At 47.1% G+C, this 12,069-nt stretch overlaps 1 protein-coding gene across 2 annotated transcripts in view; it reads right to left on the bottom strand.

The window, feature by feature from the left end:
• Window positions 1-12,069, bottom strand: part of LOC144806028 (uncharacterized) — a 248,056-nt gene that overhangs the window by 38,044 nt on the left and 197,943 nt on the right. For both annotated transcript variants that reach the window (XM_078672479.1, XM_078672478.1), the window contains one exon: window positions 8,315-8,382. The gene's annotated coding sequence lies outside the window, so the exon portion shown is untranslated. The remainder of the gene's footprint in view (window positions 1-8,314; window positions 8,383-12,069) is intronic.

Raw genomic sequence — 12,069 nt, 5'->3', positions numbered from 1 at the left:
CCAGGCACACACAGAAGACCTGGAGAATCGGTCTTGGTGAAACAACATCCGCGTTAAGGGAGTTCCACCTAAAGAAGAATGGCCAGACATCACACAATACCTGCAGAGTCTCTTCAGGAGCACACTGGGCGCCCTCACCGGATATTTTGGCTTACATTCCAGACTTTCACCTAAAAGAGTGTACACTACGAACTGCCAGGGACAAGCAACCACTAAGATATCAGGACCATTCCATAGCTTTGTACAAGGACATGGCTCTAATACCCCTTCAAAAGTGTTGGGTGTTCCGAGTGGCAACCACGCGTCTTCGAAATCAAGGAATACCGTATTCTTTGGGTCACCCTTTCTGGCTGATTTTCATATGGCAGGGCAAACTCCTCCAGCTCAGATCCATGCAGGACACTTGCCAGGTGCTGGGCATCGAGAATCCAATCCAGGAGGAGACAGAGGGCCCACAGAATAAAACTCCTTGAGAAAGATGGCATAAGGTCTACGGGAGGCGTAGCATAGAGCGAGCAACGAGACCGGACCCCAAGACCATGGCACAAGAAAGACTGGCAGTTCTGAAGACATTGTCGAAGGAGACATTCCCCCATGATGACACCGTGAACGACTGAGGGACAGATAAGTGACATTTGCAAGGCTTGGTGGGTGGTGAAGAAGTCTGCGGGGAGCGTAGAGACACAGGGAGTATAGAGACAGGGGGAACAGGCCACACACATTCCCAACTATTCCGACTTCCAAGGACGTGCACGTACGAATGGTGGGCCCTGGACAATTTGAGGTTAATGGGTTTCTAAGTTGGGGTTAGGGAGGGGAGGGTGGAGAACTGGTATGCAGGTTAAAGGCGTTGAAGAGAGGATCATAGGGCAATGGAGGCCGGGCAGACGTTGGGAGCTCAGGGATAAGAGGGATCACAGGGACCCAAATACAGGCCAAAGCTGGTGCACTCACTATGACACACTATTTCCCAGCCCACACTGAAAATTCTCACTCTCAATGCGAGAGGTCTCAACAATCCCAATAAAAGGAGATCCATCCTTTCCTACCTGGATAACATGGAGGCATATGTGTGCCTCCTCCAGGAGACACAGCTCCTCTCCAAAGATTGGCATAGAATGAGGTCACAACTCTTTCCCCAGCTGTTCTTTTCTACCCTGGATAAGAAGGCGGGTGGCTATTTTAGTAGCCAAACATTTTAAGGGGACAGTGGGGGAAAAGGTGGCCGAAATCAAACAGGTTGATGGGAGCAGGGCCATCGATAGTGTAGGTGTTGGTACGAGTATTTTTGATGCCGAAATTGTGTTGCAAACCGCCAGAGTTACTGCTCCCGCAATCACCCTTCACCCGATATACGATCAATCCAGGGGCTGCCTCAATTGCCCATAGATAGGAAAGGGTCCCCCCACATCCCTATACCAATAACCATTTCAAATACCAAGGGATGGTGCTAATAGTTTAAACAGGCCCAGGGGCTCAAATCAGAACAGGTTGTCTAGTACCTTGTGCATTAATGTTCCTGCCGCCCCAAGTATGAATGGCTAATCAGGATGTCCTGAGTCTGCAGCCCGCTGCTTGCCCTTATGTGTTGGTACTGGCAGGAGTACCTACTTTAAAGAAGGATCCGTATGAGTCATGGGACCAGCTACGCAATAAATGTTCGGACTGACTATCAAGGCATAGAAGCTTCCATGTATCCGAAGTATAGAATATTAATATGGGATGCAGGGTTGGGCGAGTCAGTGCATCTACAAAAAATATCGAAGGGTAAAGTATTCTAATTAACTTTCGCAGACCTTCTTTGGTGAGACACCTACTAAGGGGTTGCGAATTCATAACACCTAATAGCACTAGCATAAGCGCACTACCCCTTGGTTATTTCTACAAACCAAGTCATGCTCCTTTCACCAACAATTCCTCTTGAATTACTACATCTATTAGGTTCCAGGCCTTATCTGGATTAGAGACCCAAGACTGACTATCAACTTTTGGGGAAAATACTGATCCTGAGATTAGGTTACCTCATGCCCTGCCAGTAACGGAGTGTACTATTCCCACAACCCACGTATCCCCCCCCTATGCAAACGAAGGCCTCAGCAAATTCAGACCTCCTCATCTTAAGCTGGAATGTTGCAAGGTTGTACTCTAAACTGGTTAGTGGAAACATGAATCTTATTAACATCTATTTAGAGGCCCTGTTGCACACCCAGTGGCTATCAGCGCCTTTACCAAACTCAGTGGAGCCATTAAATCATCGCTGTCAAACCCATTCGTACAGTACTGCGCGAACCTAGATGGTTCAATCAGGAGTGCTCAATTGTCAACAGGAAGCTCCGCAAGGCCCTATCTCAAAGCCCTAGGTGTAAAGATGTGGTCAATTCCTTAAGGTTGACATATAAGCAGGCTATTGCTAATAGTTTATTGCTTGATTAATTAAAATTCTAGCCTTACACACAACGATATAAAATTTGTAAACGAATACATATATATGACATAATTTCATTTTGTCTTAAAAAGCGTAATGGATATACTTTAAAATCGAACGATATCCTGGTTACAAAGTTCATACAGTTTGTTTTGCAGTGAAGGTATAAAGTTGAAGTAAGGCTAAGGGTGTGTCCCCGTCTGGGGGTGACGCCAATGTCCGTAAATCTAATAGTCTATTGTGAAGGCGTGAACAACTGACTCAGATTCAGAACGTAGTGGAAGTCTAAGGGAGTTGCCGGTTAAAAGAGCTTGGGTGTGCGCTACTGTGCTCAGGCAGTGGCAAAAAGCTTTATTTGGGCGGTTTTCATAAAGCGGACGAAGCTGCAGGTTAGTTTTACATTGGCCCCGCTGAAGCATGCCTTCACTGCCTGTCTGCACGTCCGAATGTGCATTTCATTTATATGCGGTTTTAACAGTTCTCTCATCTCCCGGTCTAGGCCCTTACATATGCATAGGAGATGCAGCATATCTTCTTTGGTTTCTCCGCATAATCTGCATTGGTTAGATGTAAATGAACGTTTCCAGGGGGGCAAATGGGGTTTAACAGGAAGGATCCCCATCCTCAGGGCCAAGAAGCCTTCCTTAGATGGCCCAGGCCCTAGGTGTAATGATTTGGTCAAGCCCTTATGGTTGACATATAAGCAGGCTATTGCTAAAAGGAAGGAACAGTTATTAGGTGAGCACTGGGATGCGCTCATTAATGCTGCCAGCTTAAATAATGGGAATATATTTTGGACTACCATTAAAGAGTTAAGATCAATGGGACAACCGTTCACACCCATCAGATGCAACATAATGAGCCCTACCTGGGAAAGTCACTTTTTCACTATTTACCAAGAGCCTGCTTTTTAACCCGACCCTTTTATTAACAGGGTGCCACCTGGAGTCTCATTATCAATAAACGAGGTTGAGGAGGCTAGGAGGTCAGAGTGCGGGCAATAAAACTCCTGGCCCGGATGGGTTGTCCATCGATCTTATTAAATATAAACCAGATTTTTGGGCCCCACTGTTGTTAAATATTTTTAATATTCTAACCAATGCCCCACTGCCTAAGACATGGTGCACTAGCACGATCGTTCTCATTTTTAAAAAGGGCGATTGCACACAACCTTGTTGCTGTAGACCGAACTCCCTCATAGATAACACCCTTAAAATTGTAGGCAGCGTTTTATACACAAAAATGTTAACCTGGACAGAGGACAATCAGATTGTAGAACAATGCCAACTAGATTTCAGGGGTAAAGTTTGCACAAATGAGCAAAGTCTTAATCTTAATTTGATCATAGGGAAGTACACTATTGCACAGCACTCACCACTTTACTTAGCTTTTATAGACCAGTCCTCAGCTTTCGATGTTGTCAATAGGTCCCATCTATGGTCCATCCTTTTAGAATATGGACTGGATGAGGCCCTTGTTCATTTTTTGGCCTATCTCCATACGGACCTGAAAGCGCGGGTCTGGATTGGTGGTAGGGAGAAGTTTCCAATTACATCAGTGTAGATAGAGGGGTCAGACAGTTATAAGGGCCCAAAGGCGAGACCTCCTGGCTATGCCAATGCTTGTTTACCTGATGGGCATTGGCTGACCGCTACCTGGTTACTGAGGGCCTAGTGAGGTGGAGACATATTAGGGGGAGTTTTAGCCACATCAGATGATGCTGTGCATGCCCAAGCCTAGGTTGCAATGAGGCGCAGTCGGTAGTGCTGACTGTGAGTGTGTTCTTTCACTTTCAATTGAAGGGGCTGCCCCCTTTTAGTCTGGTGAAAGGCAAAAACAGAATTCAAGTCGATCTTCTCACTGTTTGCTGAGGCCCTTCAAAATAGTTACCCAGCTCCAAAAATGAGGGTCAATGAACATTCATTGCAAAGACAGTTTTGGTGAGATGCACACCTTTTTTGTTGTTCGCTTCTAGCTTTCTCCATATTCATTCATTTTCAACCTTAGTCGGCGCGCAAGCTTGCTCCGTGCTCCGCCCAATTGCACTGCAATTGTGAAACCAAACTGAAGAGGAGCTAATTATGACCCCGTCAAGCTCAAATAAGTCCAATAAATCAAACTCATGTTATACTTCCGTTAATCCATATTTACTCCATTTTTATCAATCTTTTTATCCTTTGTTTTCTTCGATTTATTTTACTCATTTCATTACTTTGTCAACGTCTTTTCACAATAACACAGGAGAAACGTGTTTCCACAGGTCACAATTTATTCAAGAACACCCAATGCATTTGCGGATTACCCTTCATCAGGGGTTTATCTGGGGGAAAATATATACACAACTATCAATAAAATCCAACTTCTAAGTTTCTGTACATAAGCATCAAGCCAAGTGTAAAGCGTCATTTATCAGTGCTATCTACTACAACAGTCAAACAGAGTGCAACATTTCATTGCTCATTTTTCAAACTCCACAGCTCGGTCACAATACCCTCCTCAATTTAATACATCACGTAGCTCCCTTTTTGATGTGGAAAACTAAACCATTAATATAATTTACATGTTAGTGGATTGGCAATCGCATCCTTTGGGGAAACTTTAAAGTACATCAAGACCCCCAGTTTCCCCCTGAGCCCTTCATCTAATCTCTGTTCCAGTTTAAGCAATCGAAGAATTAAACCCCATACCCCGCTTACCGTGACTAGTGTTCGTTGGCTATTTAAAAGCATCATTATAATCCGCTTTACGCGTTTTATCAGAACTTTCCCGTACCATCTCACGGTCTATCTGCGGTTACCCCCGCACTCCTTTACAATCAGTGTTATGATTAGGGGTGTCCATAGATAGAGGGCGTACAGATTCGTATTGGTAAAGAGCCAGGTCTTCAAGGCCTTACAGAATGAGTTTCCAGAATCGAAATTGAAAGAGGAAGGGAGTTCAACAAATTGGCCGCAGCAAGCGAAAAGGACCTCCCCCCATCTAGATTTTCTGAATCTAGGCACAGTCACCGAATTACTTTAAACTCAATTCTCCGACCCAAATGAAGCCATAGAAGGCTATGGAAGATAGCCGCAACAGAGTGGAATTTAGGAAGGCCCATCACCAGCCTGGCAGCAGCAATCTGCACAAGTTGGAGTCGGTGTAGGAGACCCTTATTTATGCCTACATAAAGGGCATTGCAGTAATCCAATCTGAACAACACAAGGGCCACCACTGCCTGTTTCCGCGTGGAGGGGGAGAGAAATTGACATATCTTTCTGAGAGGTCTTATCATTCCGAAGCAGGTGCAGACTTCTATTTATTTGGGGGCCCAAGGAGAGGGAGGTATCAACTATGATGCCTAGATTTTTGCCACTGAGGCCAGGGCGAGGGCAAGATCCAAGCGTATCTGGCCTCCAGGCCCTGGACCAAATCTCCTGATTGTCTCCGAAAATTCAAATCTCAGTTTTATCCCCATTGAGTTTTGGATAGTTCTCTGCCATCCATGCAGCTACCGCCTGAGAGCTTCTTTAAGAGAGGTTTAACCACGGCCGTTTTCCAGGCAGTGGGATACTGGCCAGAAGTAATATCGCCATTAAGAACTACGGTCAAAGTAGGAACAATAGCCTCCATTCCTAGATTCAGGAACTTCAGGGGACAGGGCTCCATAGGGGAGCCATATCTAACTCCAATTAACATCCGCTCCGTGTCTATTTGAAGTATAGGGGGAAAGGCGCTCAAGCGGCAATCCTTTGGAGGAGCTACCAGAGAATCCGAAGGACAATCGGCCTTTGACCCTCCGACATTGGATATCTCGAATATATGTCCTTGATTTTGTCATACAAAAGCATGCCCTTTTATCACTTAGCTCCTGGGAGACCTCGGTGTTGGCAGAGGCGGAGGGGGCTAGGAGGGAATTAATCACAGTGAAGAGTTCCCTCTGGGATTTGATGGATTCCGTCATTTTTGAATAGTAGATGACCTTTTCCTCATTAATAGCTAGCCTATATTCCTTCAATCTGAGTTTATGGAGGTCCCTTTCGGCAGGGATAAGCTCACGGCGCCATATTTTTTCCAGCTGTCACATACCTGCCTAAGGTTTCTCAACCTTTTGGTGAACCAGGGCGCTGAAGGGCATTTTCTGGCCACATAATGGTCCTTAAGAGGTGCAAGAGAGTCCAGGGCCGCCAAGAGCCGTTTGGAAAAATCATCATAGATTGAGTTAACAACCAGGTGGGGGAGACAGCAATAATTACTAAGCTTAATTAGAAGACCCTCCTTATTTATGCGGCTACGGTTTCCCTTCATCTCCACCCTGTTCTTAAAATTGGGATCTGGGTGGGATTCTGCAATTCGTAGAAAAAATGGAATGGCTTAGTGATCAGACCAAGAGAGTGGGATGGGATCATTCACCTCTATCCTCGGATCGTTAGAGAAGATCCCGTGCAGAATGTGTCCGCCGTATGAGAGGGGCTCCTCACCAGCTGAGGAAGGCCACAGGAGTCCATAGCTTCCAGGAAAACCTGTGTTTCAGAGCACAGACTTTTCTCCAAATGGAAGTTAAAATCACCCAAAGAGTGACAGTGGATCTAGCCAAATAAGGCTCAATCCGATTGCTGAAGTCCTGATTAAACATTCCTCTGCGTCCGGGAGGCCGGTAACTGACCCCTCTCACAAAACTATCAGTGGGTAGGATCTTCAAGGAGAAATATAGGGCCTGATAGGGATCTGAGGGAGCGGTGAGGGCCTCAGTGAAGCACGAGAAGGTGTCTTTATAAAGTAATCCCAAACCCCCCTATCAAATCTGGACAGAGCATACCCTGAGGGGATGGCCTCCACCAGGTCAGGCTCTGAGCAATCTCTAGCCCAGGTTTCAGTAATAAATACCCAATCAGGCCTAAGGGAGGAGACAAAATCATTACATTCTGCTCTATGTTTAATCAGAGATCAGGAGATACCCTTAAAAGGACTCTTTCATGGGTGAGGGTAGGGCTGACACGTTTCCCCTTGGGTTTCTTAGCTACCCCCAATGGAATGACTGTCTTACAGTTAACACACTCATATAGCCCAATGCTCACAGTTCATCGACCTGCAGTGCACATCCGTCTATCCTTCTATCCTTGAAACTTCAAGAGCTGTCCTCTGGGGTAAACAAGGGGCTTAACAGGGTCTACAATAAAAAGGCCAGCATCCTTGGCACAAGGCATAAACTTGACACAGACAGGCGTGCCTTTGGCGCGCCTGCTGCGTGCGTTCACTGCGCGTCCGGCCCGGCATTCAGATTAAATAGCTGGGCCAGTCATGAACAACTAGAGCGCTGCCCATCAATCTGGGACAGGAAGTGGAGTAGAGCAGCAAGAGTAAAACACTCACTACCCTCCACACAATTGGTGAGCTGTGGTGGACCGGGGAAGGAGCAAAAGACCCCCACAAGCCCCCCACCTACCTCCCCAAGATGAAGAAAAAAGCAGAAGAGTGCCTGGAAAGAATGCAGTAACCCCACACAAGTAAGCAATTATAATAGTTTTTAAAACATTCCCCCCATTAGAATGCACACAATGATTCCATAACATTTTAAAATCACAGTCACTTTCTAAACGCAGTAGCAACGCAACAGCGTGGCACCTCTTCTCAGGGTGAACCACCATCACGTGGTGTAGAGGAGGAGACAAATGTGATAATAGTTAAGGAACTGCTGGGCAAAAAATGAACTAAAAAGGAACTGGGCCTGCACTGCACCCCCCAACATGTGGCTCCATCATATTATTATCAGAAGTTTGATAACAACAAGAATAGTGCACAGAGAGAGCCAAAAGTTGAAGTAAAGAGACAAAAAAAAACAGAGATCAAGAAAGGGAAGGGAGAAAGAAGAAACAGGGGAAATGGAAACAGAGTTATAGGAATCCTTACCTGACAATTATTTTTTTTGTTCCCCCAAGGGTGGCAGCCATGCTGCACTGCCTGTCATCCCAGAATACCTTAAAAGGAAGTAAAGAAATAATTTTGCATCAGACGACAATCACACCTCATCGCATTTTACAAATAACCGTCCTGGATTTACAAAACAACCGAGCCCAGGGAGAACCAGGGGCTGACTTCAGCCTCCTTTCACAGCTATTGCTGTAAATGCTCAACAATTAACCACCGTTGTCCCGCATGCGGCTGTTAACTGTTCAAGTTTCACATCAACAGCTTTGAAACAAAGATTTCAGAGTACCGGCGGTGTTTCAACCCCCTCGGTCTCTGGGACACCGTTGTTTTATTGATTAACACATTCTGCCCTCATAGGGCAAACAGTGTGAAGACCTTATAGTCAGCCATAGCAGGCAATACTGCCCCTTAAAGGACCGCTCCCTTGGTAAAGGCCCTTGTCTTTGGAGCTACAACAAGCTTCAAAGCTATATTAAAGGTTTCAAAAGATTACTGAAGGCATAAACATGGTTACTCAGTCAGAGAAATAATTATCATAATATTTGCAGGAAGATCACATAAAGGTAACTTCTAAAGTATATCAAAAGCCAGAATCAGAAATAACTCTAGCTGTAAAGTCAATAGACAGACCACACACAACAAATGTATGCTAAAATATAAAACAAATTTTTTATAATATCAAATAGCAAACTGATATAGAATCTGCTCAGTTAGGAATCAAGGAAAAGTTCTTAAGTTTTTAGACAGAGAGAACACATTATTGACATGGTTCATGATGAGGTAAAAATGACAGCAATCAATGAATAGTCATGAAAACATGGCACAACAAAATGTAATTTAATAAACCACACCTACAAAATGAATAATTAATTGTGACTCTTCCCCAAAAAGCCACAAGTCATTTTACAAGGTTATTCCCTAACATAATAACTGGAGCTTAATCACAGTTTAAGTTTGTGGCCATTCATCATTGACCCAATTTGTACGGGAACATTTGCTGACAGCTTATTAGTTGTTTATTAGAAATGCCAATAACTTGGACTCCTTTGCCAAGAGGGGTGGGTTGGGAGCTCCCGTCAGTCTGACTGTGGAACGGGAGGCACATTTATTGATTAAAAGAGATGCTGGATTCCCATTTACTTCTTCTACAAAAGGGCCGCTCTGGGTGACCTCTAGGACTGCACCAAGCACGCAATCCTTCTCCCGTCTCAGGCACCGTCCTTGTGTCTGATTCAGCCCAGTAGAAACTCCTACTGTAGGAGGAAGTTGTGGAAAATACTTATTAATCACTGAAGGATGTAGTTGAAATACTGAATTTGTTGAGAATTTGGTGTTCTATTCTACACTGAGCTGTGGGACTATCGGGACTGAAGGCATGTTCCAATATATCTGCCTTTGATTCTGCATGCTCGGCACAGAGGCCAGTTGGGCTGGGACCATTGACTGTGACATCCTATTCTGGCCATCTGATTCATGTTCCAGTTTCACAGGTTCCTGCACACATCGCAAGGATCATGTCTTATTCTGCACATTATTAGTGTTTGAGGTATTTAAATTGCCACTGTTAGTAAAACCGATACCCTAAGCAGGGCCATAGCGGGCTTCGGGTGTTTCCCCGGAAGGCTGGAAGAGTGGGGGACGATTCTTCAGTGCTGGGAAACGTATTTGTTACTGGGGGCTGGTTTTGCTGTGGTGCTGCTATATCACCCCCAGCAACAAAAGAGGCAGGGGGCTGGTCCGGCAAAATTGTCAGGCCTGGTTTGGGTTCCAAGTCTGGCCCTGACCCAGAAGAACAACATTTCCTCCTTGCACATACTGAACATCATTACTCTGCACACCAATGCCGTGCATATCCAAATTCATACCAGCAACAAACCCAGAATCAAAACGAGAATACAATCCGTGAGAACCACTTTCGTCACCCGTTTGGAAAAATTTTGTCTGAGCCATCATTATTTTTATTTTGATCTTTTTCTGCTTAGTAATAAAATTGTCACTAGAGTACTTTGGTTACAACAAAGTCTCATCCAGAATGTTGGTCTGCAGCCCCTCACATTTTGCTGGATATGTGAACTAACCTCTGGATGCAACGCTAAATGATGCGTCCACTTTCACCCGGTCTTCGACTTTGCAATATTGTCTGTAAATCTGCATTAATCTCTTGTAATATATAATATAATATTTTAAGGGCTTCACTCTGTGGCTCTTCAATTGGCCAGTTTACAAACAACTTACACTCATTCCACAAATCTCTTGGGAAAACAATTAATAAAATTAAACTCAGCTCTCGACCACCCCGCCTGGACGAATAGGCATCATCTCCTCTGCATCCCTCCTGGACAGGCCCCACCTTCTATGAACCACCCAAACACAGGACAGGCCTCACCTCATCTGCACCCCTGGACAGGCCTCTCCCCCTATGCACCCCTGGACACCTCACATCCTCTGTACCCCTGGACAGGCCTCACATCCTCTACACCCCTGGACAGGCCTCAACCTCCTCCCACCCCTGGACAGGCCTCACCTCCTCTGCACCCCTGTTCAGGCCTCACCTCCTCTGCCCCCTTGACAGGCCTCTCCTCCTCTGCACCCCTAGAGAGGCCTCTCCTCCTCTGCACTGCTAGACAGGCCACACCTCCTCAGCACCCCTGGACATGCCTCACCTCCTCTGCCCACCAGGACCGGCCTCATCTCTTCTGTACCCATGAATAGGCCTTACCTCCTCTGCACTCCTGGACAGGCCTCACCTCATCTGCACCTCTAGACAGGCCTCTCCTCATCTGCACCCCTGGACACAGGCCTCACCTCCTCTGCACCCCTGGACAGGTCTCACCTCCTCTGACCCCCTGAACAGACCTTTCCTCCTCTGCACCCCTGAACAGGCCTCACCTCCTCTATGTCCCCCTGGACAGGCCTCACCTCCTCTGCACCCCTGAACAGTCCTCTCTTCCTCTGCACCCTTGAACAGGCCTCACCTCCTCTGCACCCTGGACAGGCCTCGCCTCCTCTGCACCCCTGGACAGGCCTCACCTCCTCTGCACCCCTGGACAGGCCTCTCCTCCGCTGCACCCCTCTGGATATGCCTCACCTCCTCTGCAGCCCTGGACAGGCCTCGCCTCCTCTGCACCCCTGGACCGGCCTCACCTCCTCTGCACCCCTGGACAAGCCTCACCTCCTCTGCACCCCTGGACAGGCCTCGCCTCCTCTGCACCCCTGGACTGCCTCACCTCCTCTGCACCCCTGGACAGGCCTCACCTCCTTTGCACCCCTGGACAGGCCTCACCTCCTTTGCACCCCTGGACAAGCCTCACCTACTCTGCAGCCCTGGACAGGCCTCACCTCCTCTGACCCCCTGGACAGGCGTCACCTACTCTGCACCCCTGGACAAGCCTCACCTCCTCTGCACCCCTGGACAGGCCTCACCTCCTCTGCACCCCTGGACAGGCCTCTCCTCCTCTGCCCCTCCCCTGGACAGGCCTCACCTCCTCTGCACCCCTGGACAGGCCTCTCCTCCTCTGCACCCCTGGACAGTCCTCACCTACTCTGCACCCCTGGACAGGCCTCACTTCCTCTGCACCCCTGGACAGGCCTCGCCTCCTTTGCACCCCTGGACAGGCCTAACCTCCTCTGCACCCCTGGACAGTCCTCACCTACTCTGCACCCCTGGACAGGCCTCACTTCCTCTGCACCCCTGGACAGGCCTCGCCTCCTTTGCACCCCTGGACAGGCCTAAC

The sequence above is a fragment of the Lissotriton helveticus genome, assembly GCF_964261635.1.
Source record: "Lissotriton helveticus chromosome 1_1 unlocalized genomic scaffold, aLisHel1.1 SUPER_1_unloc_4, whole genome shotgun sequence".
Lineage (NCBI taxonomy): Eukaryota > Metazoa > Chordata > Amphibia > Caudata > Salamandridae > Lissotriton > Lissotriton helveticus.
Note: the sequence above shows the minus strand (reverse complement) of the source record. Positions and strands in the feature narration are given on the sequence as shown.